Below are 16,314 nucleotides of genomic sequence, written 5' to 3'. Positions count from 1 at the left end.
TCACTCGAGTACCCTCGGCTCCACCATTTTTAATAATTTAACCTTTACGAGTTTTAAGGAGATTCCTTCGCGAGTGTCTTACCAACTGCCTAACACACTTACCATAAATGTTTCATACATTAATTAACCCTTTTTGGTCTTTAACCTATGTTTCAAAGTAAGGCGAGGGGAAAAGTTTCGTTCGCGAAACGCCGTTACTTGAAACGGTCGTTTCTCCTAAACCGTGCATCGGAATCGAACGAACTATATATCAAAACGAAGCTCGTAACATGAGCTATCTAAACATGGAAGTGGTCATAATCTATCAGGGTGTTCTTGGGTCCTAATGTTATGCACAAAAACAGTCCAAAGAAAATCGGACGTTACGACGACTATGTTTACGCGATTACCAATGTTTAAACTACTCCAATTAACCACCAACCAACTCATAACCATCAATACAACAAAACTTCACCTAAACCATACCACATCAGTCCATAATCTCCAAGGTTTTCAACTCAAACAACCACAATCAAGACCTATGAACTATAATCAAGCTTCAATTACCAAAACACTTCCAAATCAAACCAAACTACTAATAATCACAATCCATGCTTCTCATTTCACAACACCAACCATTAAACTTACTAAAAAATAAAGTAAAGGCTAGGGTTTGAAGTTTATACCTTCCTTGGGAGGTGTTAAGTTGCTAGGAATCCTTAGGGAGCCTCCTACAAGCTTGATCTTTCCAAAGAAATCAAGAACACAAAGTTAGGCTTTGAAGTTTCTAAAAGTCCGATATAAAGAACTGTAAAAATGAGGGTCTTACCATGATTATTTGGACGAGACTTGTGAACAAGAGTTGTAGGCCATCTCAATACCTTTCCAATGAGCTATAGAACACAATATTTGAGTGAGAAATGAAGGAGATACAGCAGTTTTAGTGTTCTGGTTCTGTTTTGGCCGAGAGCATGAAGAACAATGCCTTGGTTTCTTTTTGATTTTGATGAAAAATGATTTGCTTGGCTTGGTTGGTTTGATTTTTGTGTTTGTTTTAGTAAATTACCTAGTTGCCCTTGATTTTGTGTGGTTAAAAAGCCACCACATCTCCTTCCTTCCCATGTCATGCTTGTGTCATCCTCATGATGTCATCCTCCCCTCCTTGTCCTCTTTCTATTGGTTGGATGACATCATCCCCACTAATCCCCTTGATTAACTTCCTAATCGTTTGCCTAATGACCGCTGATCTGTTATACGGTTCGCTTAACTTTCGTTTTCGTTTATCGTTTGAGGGATCATACCCGGGATCTTATTACTTAGGTTCCCTTAACCTTTCTCAATATATTATATTCCTTTTATGATCCTCTCCTATAATCCTTTAATTTAAATCCTTTTTATCCTGTTATCTTTTTCTCAAATCTTTCCGTATCTAGTGTATTTCCGGGAAAAATCAAAGTGTTCGGATTTGGATTATGACGATCTTTACATACACTTATATCCCATATAAAGTACTAATAAAATCTCAGAATATCCATATCAGAACCCCTACATAGTGTGGCATGAAAAGTTTTCTCATTCAGCAAAAACACTATTCATAAGGGTTTCAAAAATTTCCCAAAAATTGGGGTTATTACATTTTACGACTCGTTTATTGTTCATTCTCGTTGATCGTTTGAGGGATCATATCCGGGATCTCATTACTTGGGTTCCCCTAAACCTTTCTCAATATTTTATATTACTTTTATGATTCTCTCTTATAATCCTTGAATTAAATCCTTTTAATCATGTTACCTTATACTCAATTCTTTCGGTATCTGGTAGATTTTCGGGAAAAATCAAAGTGTTCGAATTTGGATTATGACGATCTTTACATACACTTATTTACTTTATGGAATACTAATACGATCTTAGAATTTCCATAACAGTAGTCCTATATAGCGTGGTCTGATAATTTTCCTTAATCAGCATCATCAGCAAAAGTTACTATTCATCCGTGTTTCAAAAATTCCAAAATTTGGGGTTATTACAGTCTCCCCTCCTTAAAAGGATTCCGTCCCGGAATCGGATAGAAAATGAATAGGGATGCTCTCTTTGCATTGCACTTTCTAACTCTCAAGTAAATTTTCCTACATTTTGGTTCTACCATCAAACTCTGACTAGTTTGATAACCCTTCTTCTAAGCACTTGTTCCTTTTCAATCTATAACCCTTCCTGGTTGCTCCATATAGGTTACGTTTGGTTGTATGTCTATGCGCTCATATGCCCCTATTTGTCTGGCATCCGAATTCCACTTCCTTAACATTGATACGTGGAACACGTTATGAACTTGCTACAGGTTCGGGGGTAGGGCTAGCTCATATGCTAACTTTCCAATACGTCTTAATATCTCCAAGGGTCCAACACTTCATGGGCTTAGCTTTCCTTTCTTTCCGAACCACATCCATCTTTTCCAAGGGAAAACCTATAACAGCACTAGGTCCCCTACTTCCTATTCCTTATCCTTTCGTGTCAATTCAACATACTTCTCATGTCCATCTTGGGCTACTACCAGCCGCCTTCTGATTAGATCTATTATATCCATGGTCCTTTGGACCACTGCTGGTCCGAGCATCTTGCGCTCTACAACTTCATCCTAACATAAGGGAGATCGACATTGTCTTCCCTCAAGGATCTCATAAGGCGACATCTCAATAATGACATATGATCTATTGTCGTATGAAAACTCAATCCGTGTTAAGTGATCATTCCAAATTCTTTCAAGTCTATTGCACAGACTCTCATCATAGCTTCTAGCATTATAGCTTTTGCTTCTCAATACTCCTTCTTTTCTGGTTCGTAAGCATTACTATCTTCCATATAGAATACTATTCTAGATATACCTTTACTCGCTAGAGTTTAATAACCTTTTAATAAATGCATCAAGCTTAGTATCACGAATGCGTTTCGATTCCGAATACCACCATACTTGGTACCACTTCATCTCTAGCTGCCTCCATCTTCGAAAGCTTGGTCCTTCGTGTAGAAGTAAAAGAATTTATTGAGAGATCACTATGATCATGAACACTTGTTCTATTGCATAGTTAGTACAGAAGGTGGCCAGCCTTTAGTACTTGACAAGCAATTAAACAACATGTGGTATCCTACTAGGCTTCTATCACACAGATAGATAGTCATTCGGCAATACCTCCCCTTCTGGAAGGGTTGTTCTTCTCAACTTATATAAAATGAAAAGAAAAGAACGAATTGAAGAGAATTGTATATATAAAAAAAAATACGGCCACAAAAGATCTGGCTTGGAATCTACCTCTCAACTATAGAGGTTTGTCACAAGAGAACAAAACATATATATGTATATATCTCAACATCAAGTATTATAGCATCGCAATTCACATGCATGAATATTTACTATTCCGTCCATCGTTCTATGAACCCATGCTCTTGCTCGAGCTTATAAACAATCACCATTAAAACTCCCTCGACAACGAAAATCGAATCTGGGATTTCATTCTAGACCTCCTCGTTACTAGAATTTTATGCTTGCACCGCAACCTTCCTCGTATAGTAATACAACTCTCTATTGATAAGAAGAAATAAATATTTAATAGGTAGATAATTGACTTAATTAGTCTATCAATGATAACTTATACATCACCACGACCCGATTAGTGGTGGGCTCAAAAGTTTTTCCCGTCTGTCAGGGTTACTATTCATTAAACATTTTACAAGGTCTCAAAAATTTGAGTTATTACATATTATCAGTACCCGAAGAGATATATAAGGAATTTCAGAAATTGGAATTGGAAATTAGAATTTGCAAGCCTGATGAAGCAAAAGTGTATAGTATGACTTTCCAGCCGGAGTTGTTAGAGAAGATAAAAAAGTTCAAGAAGAAGTAATGGATCAGGACATAAATCATTTGGTAGGTGAAGAATTGTGCACGCAAAAGGACGATCAAGGTATTCTTAGGTTTTCTTCTAAAATTTGGATTCCACCAGTAACGGAGTTGAAGAATGAAATTTTACAGGAAGCTCATAGTTCAAGGTATTCAATCTATCCAGGGAATACCAAGATGTGTAGAGATTTAAAGGAAAATTATTGGTGGACAGATATGAAGAGGGAAATTGCGGAATAGGTTAGCAGATGTTATACATGTCAGAGAGTTAAAGCAGATCATCAGAGATCAAGTGGATTATTACAACCATTGGAGATTCTAGAGTGGAAGTGGGAGCATATTGCCATGGATTTCATAGTTGGATTACCAAGGACAAAAGCTAATCATGATGCCGTCTCGGTTATAGTGGATAGACTTACCAAGTCAGCTCATTTTCTGCCTATAAATGAAAGATTTTCACTCGATAGGTTAGTCAATATGTACTTGAAAGAAATTGTAGTTCGTCATGGAGTTCTTGTGTCTATCGTATCCGATCGAGATCCGAGATTTAATTCAAGATTTTGGAAGAGTTTTCAAGAATGTTTGGGAACGAGATTGAATATGAGTACGGCTTACCATCCACAGACGGACGGCCAGAGTGAGAGAACGATCCAGACAATCGAAGCCATGTTACGTGTTTGTGCTATTGATTTCAAAGGAAGTTAGGACAAGCATTTACCCCTGGTAGAATTTTCTTACAACAATAGTTATCACGCTAGTATTGGAATGCCACCCTATGAAGCTCTTTATGGACGCAAATGTCGATCTCCTATATATTGGGACGAAGTAGGAGAACGCAAAATAATTGGACCTGAATTAGTACAGCAAACGAAGGAAGTTGTTGAAGTTATCCAGGAGAGATTGATAGCAGCACAAGACCGTCAAAGGAAGTATGCAGATCAATCAAGGAAAAATATGGAATTCGAAGAAGGAAATTTGGTATTACTGAAAGTATCACCGTGGAAGGGATTGACGAGATTTGGAAAGAAAGGAAAACTGAGCCCAAGATATGTTGGACCTTTTAAGATTTTAAAGCGCGTTGGCAAAGTAGCTTACGAGTTGGCGTTACCTCCGCACATGGAGCACTTTCATAATTTTTTTTACATATCGAAGCTTAAGAAGTATAATCCAGACTCCAGGCATGTAATAGAATATGATCCAATAGAGCTTCAGGCAGATTTGTCATATGTAGAGAGTCCGATAGAGATTCTAGAGGAAAGAGAGAAAGTATTAAGAAATAAAGTGGTAAAGTTAGTAAGAGTATTGTGGAGAAACGAAAAGGTTGAAGAGTCAACCTGGGAGTTAGAATGTGATATGAAAGAAAAGTACCCTCATTTGTTTTCTTAGGAGATTCTGAGGACAGAATCCTTTTAAGGGGGAAGGATGTAATATCTGGGATATACCGTGTAATTATTTTGCTAATAAATATTTATTATGTATGTTTAGTATTTATTTTGTGAATTATTTGTTAAGTGTTAAATGTGTTTGGATGTTTAAAAATAATATTAATTGAGTATTTTAATTTTTTTATGTCCAAAATAAAATATAAATAATTGTCATATCTTCCTATTTATTTTTATGTTGACTTATGATTTTATAGGAAATATATGGATTTTATAAAATCTTTTTCCGAGTATTTAAAAACTATTTTATACAATCGGGAACCAACCGACGTCATCCGTTTTTACGTTTTTATAACCCGATACTCTTCCGAGAACTCCTTCCTAACCTAATTGCAATATTCTGAGCATTTTCCATGTTTTGACTTTTTCGATTCGGAGTATGGTTTGTCCTATGCGGCTCCCGATGCAACATTTTCGATACATTATTCATTTCGGTAAATCAATAGAACTCGTATTTTTGATAAACGGGATCTTTTTATTAAACTATCACAATTATCACCTCGTAATACGTGTAACCAGGTGCTGAGACCAAGACCGCAATACAAATTATACTGATTTGGATAATTATCCCGAAAACCGGTACCATTTGGATCGGTTTTTAAAAATAAACATACCATTTTATATCCGGAATGATCCAACGGGATACTAATTTTCCGTAATTATAAATAGCCTTTACCGTATTTTATTTCGTACCGAAAATCATTTGTAAACAGTAATTATATAGTTTTTACAGAGAAAGTTCATATATTCATAAACCTTTCTGAAAATCAAACCAACAAATCGAGGTGTTAGAGATCTCTGTTTAGAAAGCTCGAGGAACCAAATCGAAGGTCTTGAGGAGTACTTTCAGAATCTGTGATCCATACACCTGCAGAAATCAAGGTTATTTTTCTATAATTTTTATTATTTTCGAATTATTTTAATTAAAAATATAAATTTTTGTTCGGATGATTGTTTGAATGATTTGATAATTGCATGTTGTAGAGCTCGTTTTCCGGATGATTTTGATATATTATATGTTTGATATGGAGTTCAATAACATGTTAAAAATTTAGTTTGATTTTCGAATTTTGAAATTAGGGTTTATAACCCGTATGAATGATCTTAATTGAAATTTAGGGATTTTTGATCTATGGGTTATTAGCTGTTGATATATAGTGGGTTGTGTTCCTTATGAAATTTGCAATCGATTGGTATATAGCTCGTTAAAGGGGGATTCGTGAATCGAAGGGAGTTGTGATTTTAAGTTCACGTCGAGTTCGCGGGAAACCGGTGAACTTCTCGGCCAAATTCCGGCCAACTCAGGGATGGGTTGTGTGATTTGATGGCATAGTTAGATTCCCGGTGTGGTGTAGATCATATCTCGAGGTGGTGGTGGCCTGAGCATCCCTGAATCGCCTTCTCCGGCAAGACATGGCATTTTCCGGCGAACCCCCTGTAAAATTACAGTTTGATACCTAAACTTTTGGGGATGATGCAGTTTGGTCCCTGAAGTTTCCAGAGTTTGCAAAAATAGGATTCCTGTTTTAAAAATGTTTAAAAATCATATTTTCTATTTATTTTAATTATAAAAATTCGTTTTTAATTTCTGAAAATTCTAAAAAATATTATTTTAATTCCAAAATTTATTTTTAATTCAAAAATAAATCTGACTTAATTAGTTAATTAATTTTAGTTAATAATTAATTGATTAATTGGTCAATTAATTCAAAAATTAATTGATTAATTGATTTAATAAATTATTAATTGATTTTAATTAATTATTTAATTAGATTTAATTATTCAAAAATGATTTAAAAATTCCAAAAAATAGTTTCGAGCTTGAAAATATTATTTTAAATTGTTTTCAAGGCTCGATAATTATTATAAAATTGTTTTGGAGCCAGATTTGGCCAACCGAACCCTGTTTATTGCTTTAAAATTTATCCAACGACCCGTTTTAATTCCGAAAAATATTTTTAAAATCATTTTAAATACCCAAAAGCCTGTTTACAGCCCGAGACTCCTTTATAGATAATATATCATTGATTGTTTGACGTGTTACGTGTTATATGTGACTTGTTGATTGATTATCGGTCTTATATGTTCGGTGTTTATTTGTTTATTGCGTAACTTTCAATCCGTTAATCGGATTTGGGTAAAACGAAGGGTAGATAGTAGTATGTATCGAATAGAATCGTATGAGTTGAATATTTATAGATACTTATGATATGTGAGCAGAAGAGGCAAGGCGTAGGAAAGGGAAACAGATAGTCGAGGAATAAACGGTTGTAATTGGAAGTTAGTGCAGTATAGCAAGCTAGTACCAGGCAAGTGTTCTAAACTTTCTCGAAATATATTGTAGTTGCTTGATAGTCCTGTTTTATACTATATGTACTTTGAAGCATTGAACCCTAAACCCTGATTCCAGTTATTGATCTTGAGCCATAAACCTTATTCTTTCTAACCCATTGATTGTTGTACACCCAAATATGAATCACAAATATACAATACTACTCCGCAAATACATACAAACTAAATACCAAACACTGAACCGGATTACATACATATTCAAACCATTATACCTTATGCTTTGAGAGACCAAATCCTTAAAACCTGGAAACGTTGATTCCTTTGTTATCCAATTCTTTCATTACTTAACAGCCAAGCTTTGAAATTGCCACATTGATCCTTTGTGAAGATTGAAACCATTTTATTATTAAACATCCATTGCTATTTATGATTTTGTTTATTGCTTTACATTGTTTATTCTGTTATTATGTTAGAATTGGATTGTTTTTATAAAATTGTGGACCAGATTCGTGGTCAGACCATATTAATGGTCAAGTTAGGCCAATGTGTGCCTTGGATCCAGTAGTTAGAGCAGTGCTGTGTGCTTTGCTCGGGGTTAGTACGTGACTGATCAGCAGCCTAACCTTGGTTTTTAAAATAAAAATATAATATCCAATTCTGAATCATAATTCATTGTTCACTTGATATCATAACCCTTTCCACTTGATGATCATTATTCTCAGTCTTGTCATTGAGACTTGCTGAGCTAGTTAGCTCATTTGTGCGATGTTGTTTATGTTCTTTTCCAGTTAAGAAGGAACCAGTTGGTAGCGAGGATCCCCAAACCAGTGCGAGAGCTTGGGGTCCAGGTTGATCGAGTTAAGCTAGCAGGCATCTTTTGGGATAATTTAAGTTTGTAAAAGTTTGTAATAATGTTTAATACTCAGTTCTGAGTTTGAATAGTTGGGATTTGGATGTTTGTAATATAAAGTGTGTGTGTGGCTTGTGTACATACTTTAACCTGTTGCGGTCTGTGGTAGTTGGTAAGTAGGGTCACTGCATATTATTATTATCTTTATTATTGTTATAAGTAGGTTATAAATAAGGTAATATTATCCTTATCATCATCAGATTCTAATCCTGCAAGAACAATCTTCCTTCTTACAGATTCTGAAGGTTTAGAAGATTGAGGAACTTTTGTGACATCAGCTTTTTATTTGGCTACATCCGTATTTGTAGCAGCTGATCTCCTACCCTCCTGGGGTTTCTCAACTAGAGCCTCAAACCTGAAAGCCAGCTTAAATTTCTTCCTTTTTACAACAGGTGTCTTTTGAGAGGCACATGAGGTGGTTTGTGTTTGTGTTTGGGTTGTTGTACAGGGATGAGCTACAGGGGGGTTCCGAATGGTAATTTCCTACAGCTAAGCACTCTGCTGGTTGGGAAAATCATAAGTCACAGGGAGCCTTGCAATGAGCAAGTTACTAGCAACTAATGACAACCTCAAAGGAACTAAATCCTCTTTCTTTTCAACTAGCATAATACACAGTCTTCTTATCAGCAGTTAATCTATCACCTATAAAAGATAAAACTACTCTACCAAAGTCATAATTTGCAGCACGGATTAGAGAGTACCTTATTTGTTGTGTCATGATAGGAAGAGCATCAAAGTTGGAAGATTTTTTGTTGAAAGCCTTTGTGATGCAATCAAAAAATAAATTTCATTCCTTCCTGAGTCTATTTCTCTCAATTGACCAAGGTTCTTCAAGTCCTTGTCATAGCCTATCTCATTGAAAAACCTCCTCATTTCAGCATCTCCCTCAAAAGTAGAGTAGGAGTCATGAGCACGCAATTGTAATTCATCCCTTATAGTTTGAGGAGTTACAATCCTTGTCTTATTGTCAAACTCAAACACCAGATTTTGAGTCCCATTGGCACCTCCATCATCATAAACACCAGTTTTCCAGATAGTTAGTACCTGGTCACCTGAGATTATGGGTGGAGCTGTGAGAGCAAGCCCAATCTCACTGAATCTCAAAATGTCCTGAAATATATAAAAATTAATATTGACACTATTGTTGTCCAGTATAGCCGAGTAATTATTAGTAACAAACTTGGCACCACCATAATTGAAAGGTTTAGAAGCAGGTGGTGAAGTTATTGTGAATCGGAAAGAAAAAGTTTCGAGAAGAAATTAGGGTTTCAGAGTTTACGGGTGAGAGAGAGAGTAAATTAACAGAGAAGAAGATAAATTTGAAATCAGAAATTGATTTTGTTTAACAAATCACTCCACTAACTCAGAAACGTTTTAGTTTAGTGAGACACATGGCAGCCTGCTATTGACTATAAAAACAATCATGTAAACGTGTAGTAAAGGTAGTTACTGTGCGCACAATTTCCTTGAATAATGTTTTGTGTATACTCAAATGTTTTTATATATCCTCACGCCATCAATAACAACTTTAATCATGCATAATTACCCACTTACATATTACTTCACCACTATAATTAAAATACTGATTATAACAATATTGGAATAAATTCAAAATTTATCGTCGGTATATAATGATCAATCATAGTTTGACAAATATCAGTATTTAATCAACCACTATCAGGATTTATCAGTCAACACAAGTTTGACCAATATTAGAGCGTATACAGATAATCAGAGTTTAATATGCAGCTACTGGCTGGGATTAATAGAAGCTAATTACATACTTTCATGGCATCAGAGTTTAACACTATAATTAGTATTTAACAAGTATTGATACATAATAAGAAGACACCACACTCTAATTATCCTCCAAATTATCAGAGTTTTTAAAATGTCCTGATATCATTCCTAATTCATTCACCAATCTTGTAAAGGTAGCTTCACAGAGAGGCTTGGTGAATATATCTGCTAATCACTGATATGTTGGAATAAAAATCAATTCCACTGTACCTTCCATCACATGCTCCCTCATAAAATGGTACCTAATATTGATGTGTTTAGTCATTGAATGTTGTACTGGATTTCCTTTCATTTTAATAGCACTTTTATTATCATAATATATAGGAATTGCAGAATACTCTAACCCATGATCCACTAACTAATTCTTCATCCATAGAATTTGAGCACAACAGCTTCCTACATCAATATATTCAGCTTCTGCAGTTGATATGGAAATTGACTTTTGTTTCTTGCTAAAACAAGAAAACAACCTTCCAGTAAGAATTGGAAGCTTCTAGAAGTGAGCAGCATAGGCTAGAAAATTCTGATTGCCTCAAGCCTTACAACTGGAGCAAAAGTCTCATCATTATCAATGCCTTCTTGCTGTGAATAGGCCTTTATAGCCAGTCTTGATTTATTTCTTATAATGATGCCCTCACTATTAGTCTTGTTTCTGAACACCCACTTGGTACCAACAACTGATCTGTTCTTTGGTCTTAGCACAAGAGTCCAACTTTTGTTTCTTTCAAATTCATTAAGCTCCTCTTGCATTGCTGTAACTCGGTCAACATCTTGAAGAGCTTCTTCCACTTTCTTTGGTTCAGTTTGAGATAGAAAAGAATGGTAGAGACATTCATTTTGAGTGGCTTTTCTGGTTTTTACACCACTATCAGGATTTCCAATGATCAAGTCAAGTGTGTGTGACTTAGACCATTTTCTTGCGGATGGGAGTTGACTACTTAAAGCACAACCTCCCCTTGATCCATGAACTCTCTAGTATCTCTTTGACTTATACCACTATTATTTCCTGATGCTCCCCCTGAATCAGTATTTCCAGTGCTATTAGTATTTGATCCATCAGTATTTGAGGAATCAGAGTCTAATGAAATATTTACTAATGTTCCTTGAGTTGAATCACTTATAGAAAACTCTGGATGTGAATCATGTTGCTCCCCCTCAACATGTGCTTCAGTACTTGCAGAATTTCCACTGACATGTGGATCATCATAGTTTAGAGTGATATCAGGATTTACTGTATCGGGATTTGTCAGTATATCAGGATTTAACTGTTTAGCATATGGTACGTCATTTTCAAATCTCAGCTCATCATGGTCATCTGCATCTTCTAGATCTGTGATTTTCTTGTCATCAAAAGATACATGTATAGATTCCATGACTTTTTTGTTCTCAGATTATACACTCTGAAAGCTTTCGTGACAATGGATAGCCAACAAAAATGTCTTCATCAGCTTTTAGATCAAATTTAGTAAGCTATTCTGGATAAGTTTTGAGAACAAAACATTTGCAGCAAAAAATATGAAAGTACTTCAAATTTGGCTTCTTTCCGTTCTGTAACGCCCTCCAAATCAGGGGTCTAGATCTGGGGGTTACTTTCTAATCACCAGATTAATACAAACCTGTATGATAAATATACAAACATATATCTAACTCCTTTTATTCTATCCAGGATCTTTTCAGGTTGAGGTATGAAAATAAGAACGACATACTAACTTTATAACAAATTCAAATATAAAATCTCACAGAACTCTTTTTATTACAAACCATCGTCTAAACAAGTTTTAAAATTAAATTCATTTTATTTCAACACACCACATCTATCTACACTATACCTGCTCGGGTGGCTCAAAGCTCTCTTCTTGGATCGGGATTAGTACTTTTGGTATTAGAGGATCCCACTACTTGACACGCTTATTTTCCATGTGAGTCTGGATAGGTTTCATTTTCTTTCTTAACTGAAAACAAACAAGGTGAATAACAACAAAGGGGATAAGTCAAAATTTGCTCAACAAGTCCACAAAATATAAACAGTAGTATGTTAAACCTCAATAAACCGGTAATCTGATTATATCGGTAACTATGTATTTCTACAAAGGAGAACGAAAGGCCACTGTTGAGTGGCATTTATGACACTTTATTATGCTCCGTAAAGCTTTGAATTGGTGTATTTGTACTCAAGTTATTAGTGTTTTTATGTGTTTTTGTATTGTAGGCATTTTCAAGGTAATCAGGTAAATTAGCATGGTTATGGTGCTAATTTGGTGTTTGGATGGTGTTGGAATAAAGGCTCGTGAAAAGACCGGCTCAAATTAGTAAGGAGAAAGAAGAATTCAGAATTTTATTCAGGAGGACGGCGTGCCCGCGCATGTCAAGCACGCGGCCGTGCCCAAAGAACATAAACTCAGCGCGCCCACGCTGGTCAAGAGTGCCCGCGCTGGTCAAGCGCGCGGCCGCGCCAGGTCGGGGTAGCAGAATTCTGGTCTATTAGAATTTTGAGGGTTTGAAGCCCTGGTAAATTCTACAGCATATATATACATAAATAAAGATGTTTTTCAAAGGGAGAGACACACAAAAGCTAAGGAGAAGGAGTAAAGAAGACCGGAGAGCATAATTCATCCAAGGCGAAGAAGATCTAGTTTATTCTTGTTATTCTTTGTTTAAGTTGTAACTTTGGATGCTAGTTTTCTTATTCTTGAACCTTTACTTATGTTTCGTACTTGGTTTTATTAAGTATAAAGACTACATTTATTATACCATGCTTTCATCGGAACCCATGTTGATGATGAGTCCGATTATGGGCTAATCATTATCGTGGGGTTCTAGTAAATTTATTTATTGATTTCTTTAGTTAATTCATTTCGATGCCTTAGTGTGTGATGATTGTATGATAACCTAGTATTGGTTGTGCTCATTTGTCTTATGAGCGTCGCAAACTTATAAGATAGTGTGTTAATTCTTAATGAAGCGGAAGTGAATTTAAGGATTTAGAACTTTCCATGCTAGCATAGGTTCATGTGTTATTGGTATGCATGATTTTTAGGTAATTTTAACCATCTTACTTGCCCTATGTAATCACGATAGATAACTTGTGCATTAAACCGTTATGTTGTCAAATTAAATAGACATATAGGGTCTCAATATAATTGGTGTATATTCAGCTTCTATCACTTTTGTGGATATCTGGTAGTATGGTACTCGTACAACGAAAGCTGGCGTTTATCAGTTTCGTGTTATCTGATTAGTGTCATCACCATTACATGCTAAGGTTAAGAATCAAAAGGCTACTGAATGAAGTACTTAATGAAGTTAGAATCCCATATTTGTCATATATATTAACTCAACCATTCTTATTCTCTTAGTCATAATTGTTATCTTAAGTTTAATTAAAAACAATCTCAATTTTTTAATCGTTTTAGCATTGGATAATAACCACACCATTGCTGTATAGATACATTGACTGAAATTACAAAAATGATTCTCTGTGGGAACGAACTAGAAGATATTCTATAATACTTGTGAACGCGTATACTTGCGTGTATTTTAGCGCGTGTTTAGCGACTAACAAGTTTTTGGCGCCGCTGCCGGGGACTTTAGTGTTAATTTTTAGTTTATGTGTTTGTCATTAGTGGTCGTTAAAGTTCAGTGACTCGGACATTGTTACTTATCTGTTCCCTTGTCTTATTTCAGGTACTCTGGCGAGCGTGTATGCATACGCGTTCTCGGTCTCGTAAGAAAAATCTGGATCAAGCCGAGGAAGAAGCTGTAGTGGTTCGAAGGGAAGTTATTGAGGACGAAGAGAAGGTAGAAGAAGAAAAGAAAGTCGAGGAACCAGCTTTAGTAGTGATGGGAGATCAAGCAGAAATTCCTAAGGCTCTGATGGACTATTCTCAGCCTAAGATCAATGATATTTAGTCGAGCATCATCAAACCAGCTAGCTCGGCTAACACTGTAACGCCCTCCAAACCCGGGTCATAAGTTTGGGTTTCACAAAACACACCCAATATATAAACCTGTATATTAAATATTATATGCATTGACCCTTCTTTACACAACCACGGATCGCAACAGGTTAAAGTATGAAAACAAGCCACAACCTTAACTTTTATTACATCTTACCAAAACCCAACTAGTTCAACTTACAGCTGATAATGATATAGTTCTTACAATCTTGCATAACTCATCTACAGTATAAAGCTCCTGCTAGCTCAATCCAACTTAACCTGGAATCTTAGCTCGCACACTGGACTGGGAATCCTCGTTACCAATCAATTTACTTTTTCAACTGTTGAAAATATAGAAAGGTTTACAAGAGTGAGCTAATTAGCTCAGCAAGTCATAATAGCAATAACTGAGGTTAAACAATAACCAATTGAAATAATTCAGAAGAATCGAGTTTCTAAATAAGCAATGATTAGAATTGGATATTCACTTTTCATTTTAAAAACCAAGGTTAGGTTGTTGATCAGTCATGCACTAACCCTGAGCAAGGCTCCCAGCCTTGCTCTATATACTAGATCCAAGGCATGCATTGTCCTATTATGACCACGAATCTGGTCCGACCATGAATCTGGTCCATATTTATAAAACCATCCAATTCTAAAATAATTCAATATGATAACCAATGTAAATCAATAAGTTAAATCATAAACAACATTTATCTTGAAGCATAGGGTGATTCACAATACCATGAAGGTGTAACAAGGAATTCAAAAAGATTTAGTTTCAATCAAGGAAATAATCAAAAAGTAGAAGACCAAGGGTTCAAGGGTTCCAAGGATTGGTCTTCTGTTAAACAAGGAATAAGGGTTAGCATGTCAAGCAATTCACTATCATAAATCAGTATGTGGTAGATATGTATTTGTGGAGTAGTATCGTATGTGTTTGGCTCGTATCTGAGAATTCAACAATCAATGGTTTATGAAGAATAAGGCTTATGGCTCAAGATCAATAGGAATAAGGGTTCAAGGTTGAATAGTTTAAAGCGCTTACATATTAAACATGATTTATTTTGAATACTAGCAACATGTTATAAGAAAGTTTGAAAATATTTGCAATATATCTTGAAGAAGGTTTAGAAGTACTTGCCTTGTCACAGATGATTTCTAACTTTACTTGTACGCATCTGTTAGTTTTACTTTTTAATCACTTTCCTTCTTTTCCTATGCCTTGCTTCCATTAATCAATCACTTTCCTTCTCTTTCTAAGCTTCAATTCTATTTACGGATCACTGACTTTCTTTTTCTATGCCTCGCTTACTCTGCTACGCATCACAAGTATCTATAAATACTCAATCTCATATCATTCTAATCGACACATAGAGGTCTTAAGCTTTTATCTACCCTTCGTTTCACCCAAATCCGATTTACGAATTCAAAGTTATGACTAAACCAGTCAAACAATAACCATATAGACATATAACATATCAATCAGATAGCACGTAGCACATAACACTTAAGATATTCGATCAAAATAATTTTTCAAAGAAGATTCGGGGTCAAAATAATTTTCTAGGTATTTATTACGAATTTTTGAACATTTTTCGGAATTAAAATAAGACTCCGAATCAATTTATAATTAAAAAATAGGGTTCGAATACCGAATATGACTTTAAAATAATTTTATAATAATTATCGAACCTTTAAAATAATTTAAAATAATATTTTGAAGCTCGAAACTATTTTTCAGAATTTTAAATCCAAATAAATAATTAAATCTGATTAAGTAATCAAGTAAAATTAATTAATAACTAATTAAATTAATTAATCAATTAATATTTAAATTAATTGACTAATTAAATAATTTCTTATCAACTAAAATTAATTAATGAATTAATTAAGATTTATTTTAGAATTAAAAATAATTTTTCAGAATTAAATAAGAATTTTTAGAAATTAAAAATGAATTTTATAAATAAAACAGAATTTTAAAATAATTTTGAAAATAAAAGAATTCAGAAACAGAACTCAGGATTGGAATTAGGGTTTTATAGGATTAAAACCAGG

The sequence above is a fragment of the Apium graveolens genome, chromosome 1, assembly GCF_009905375.1.
Source record: "Apium graveolens cultivar Ventura chromosome 1, ASM990537v1, whole genome shotgun sequence".
Classification (NCBI taxonomy): Eukaryota; Viridiplantae; Streptophyta; class Magnoliopsida; order Apiales; family Apiaceae; genus Apium; species Apium graveolens.
The sequence above is the reverse complement of the archived record's forward strand: the minus strand, read 5'-3'. Positions refer to the sequence as shown.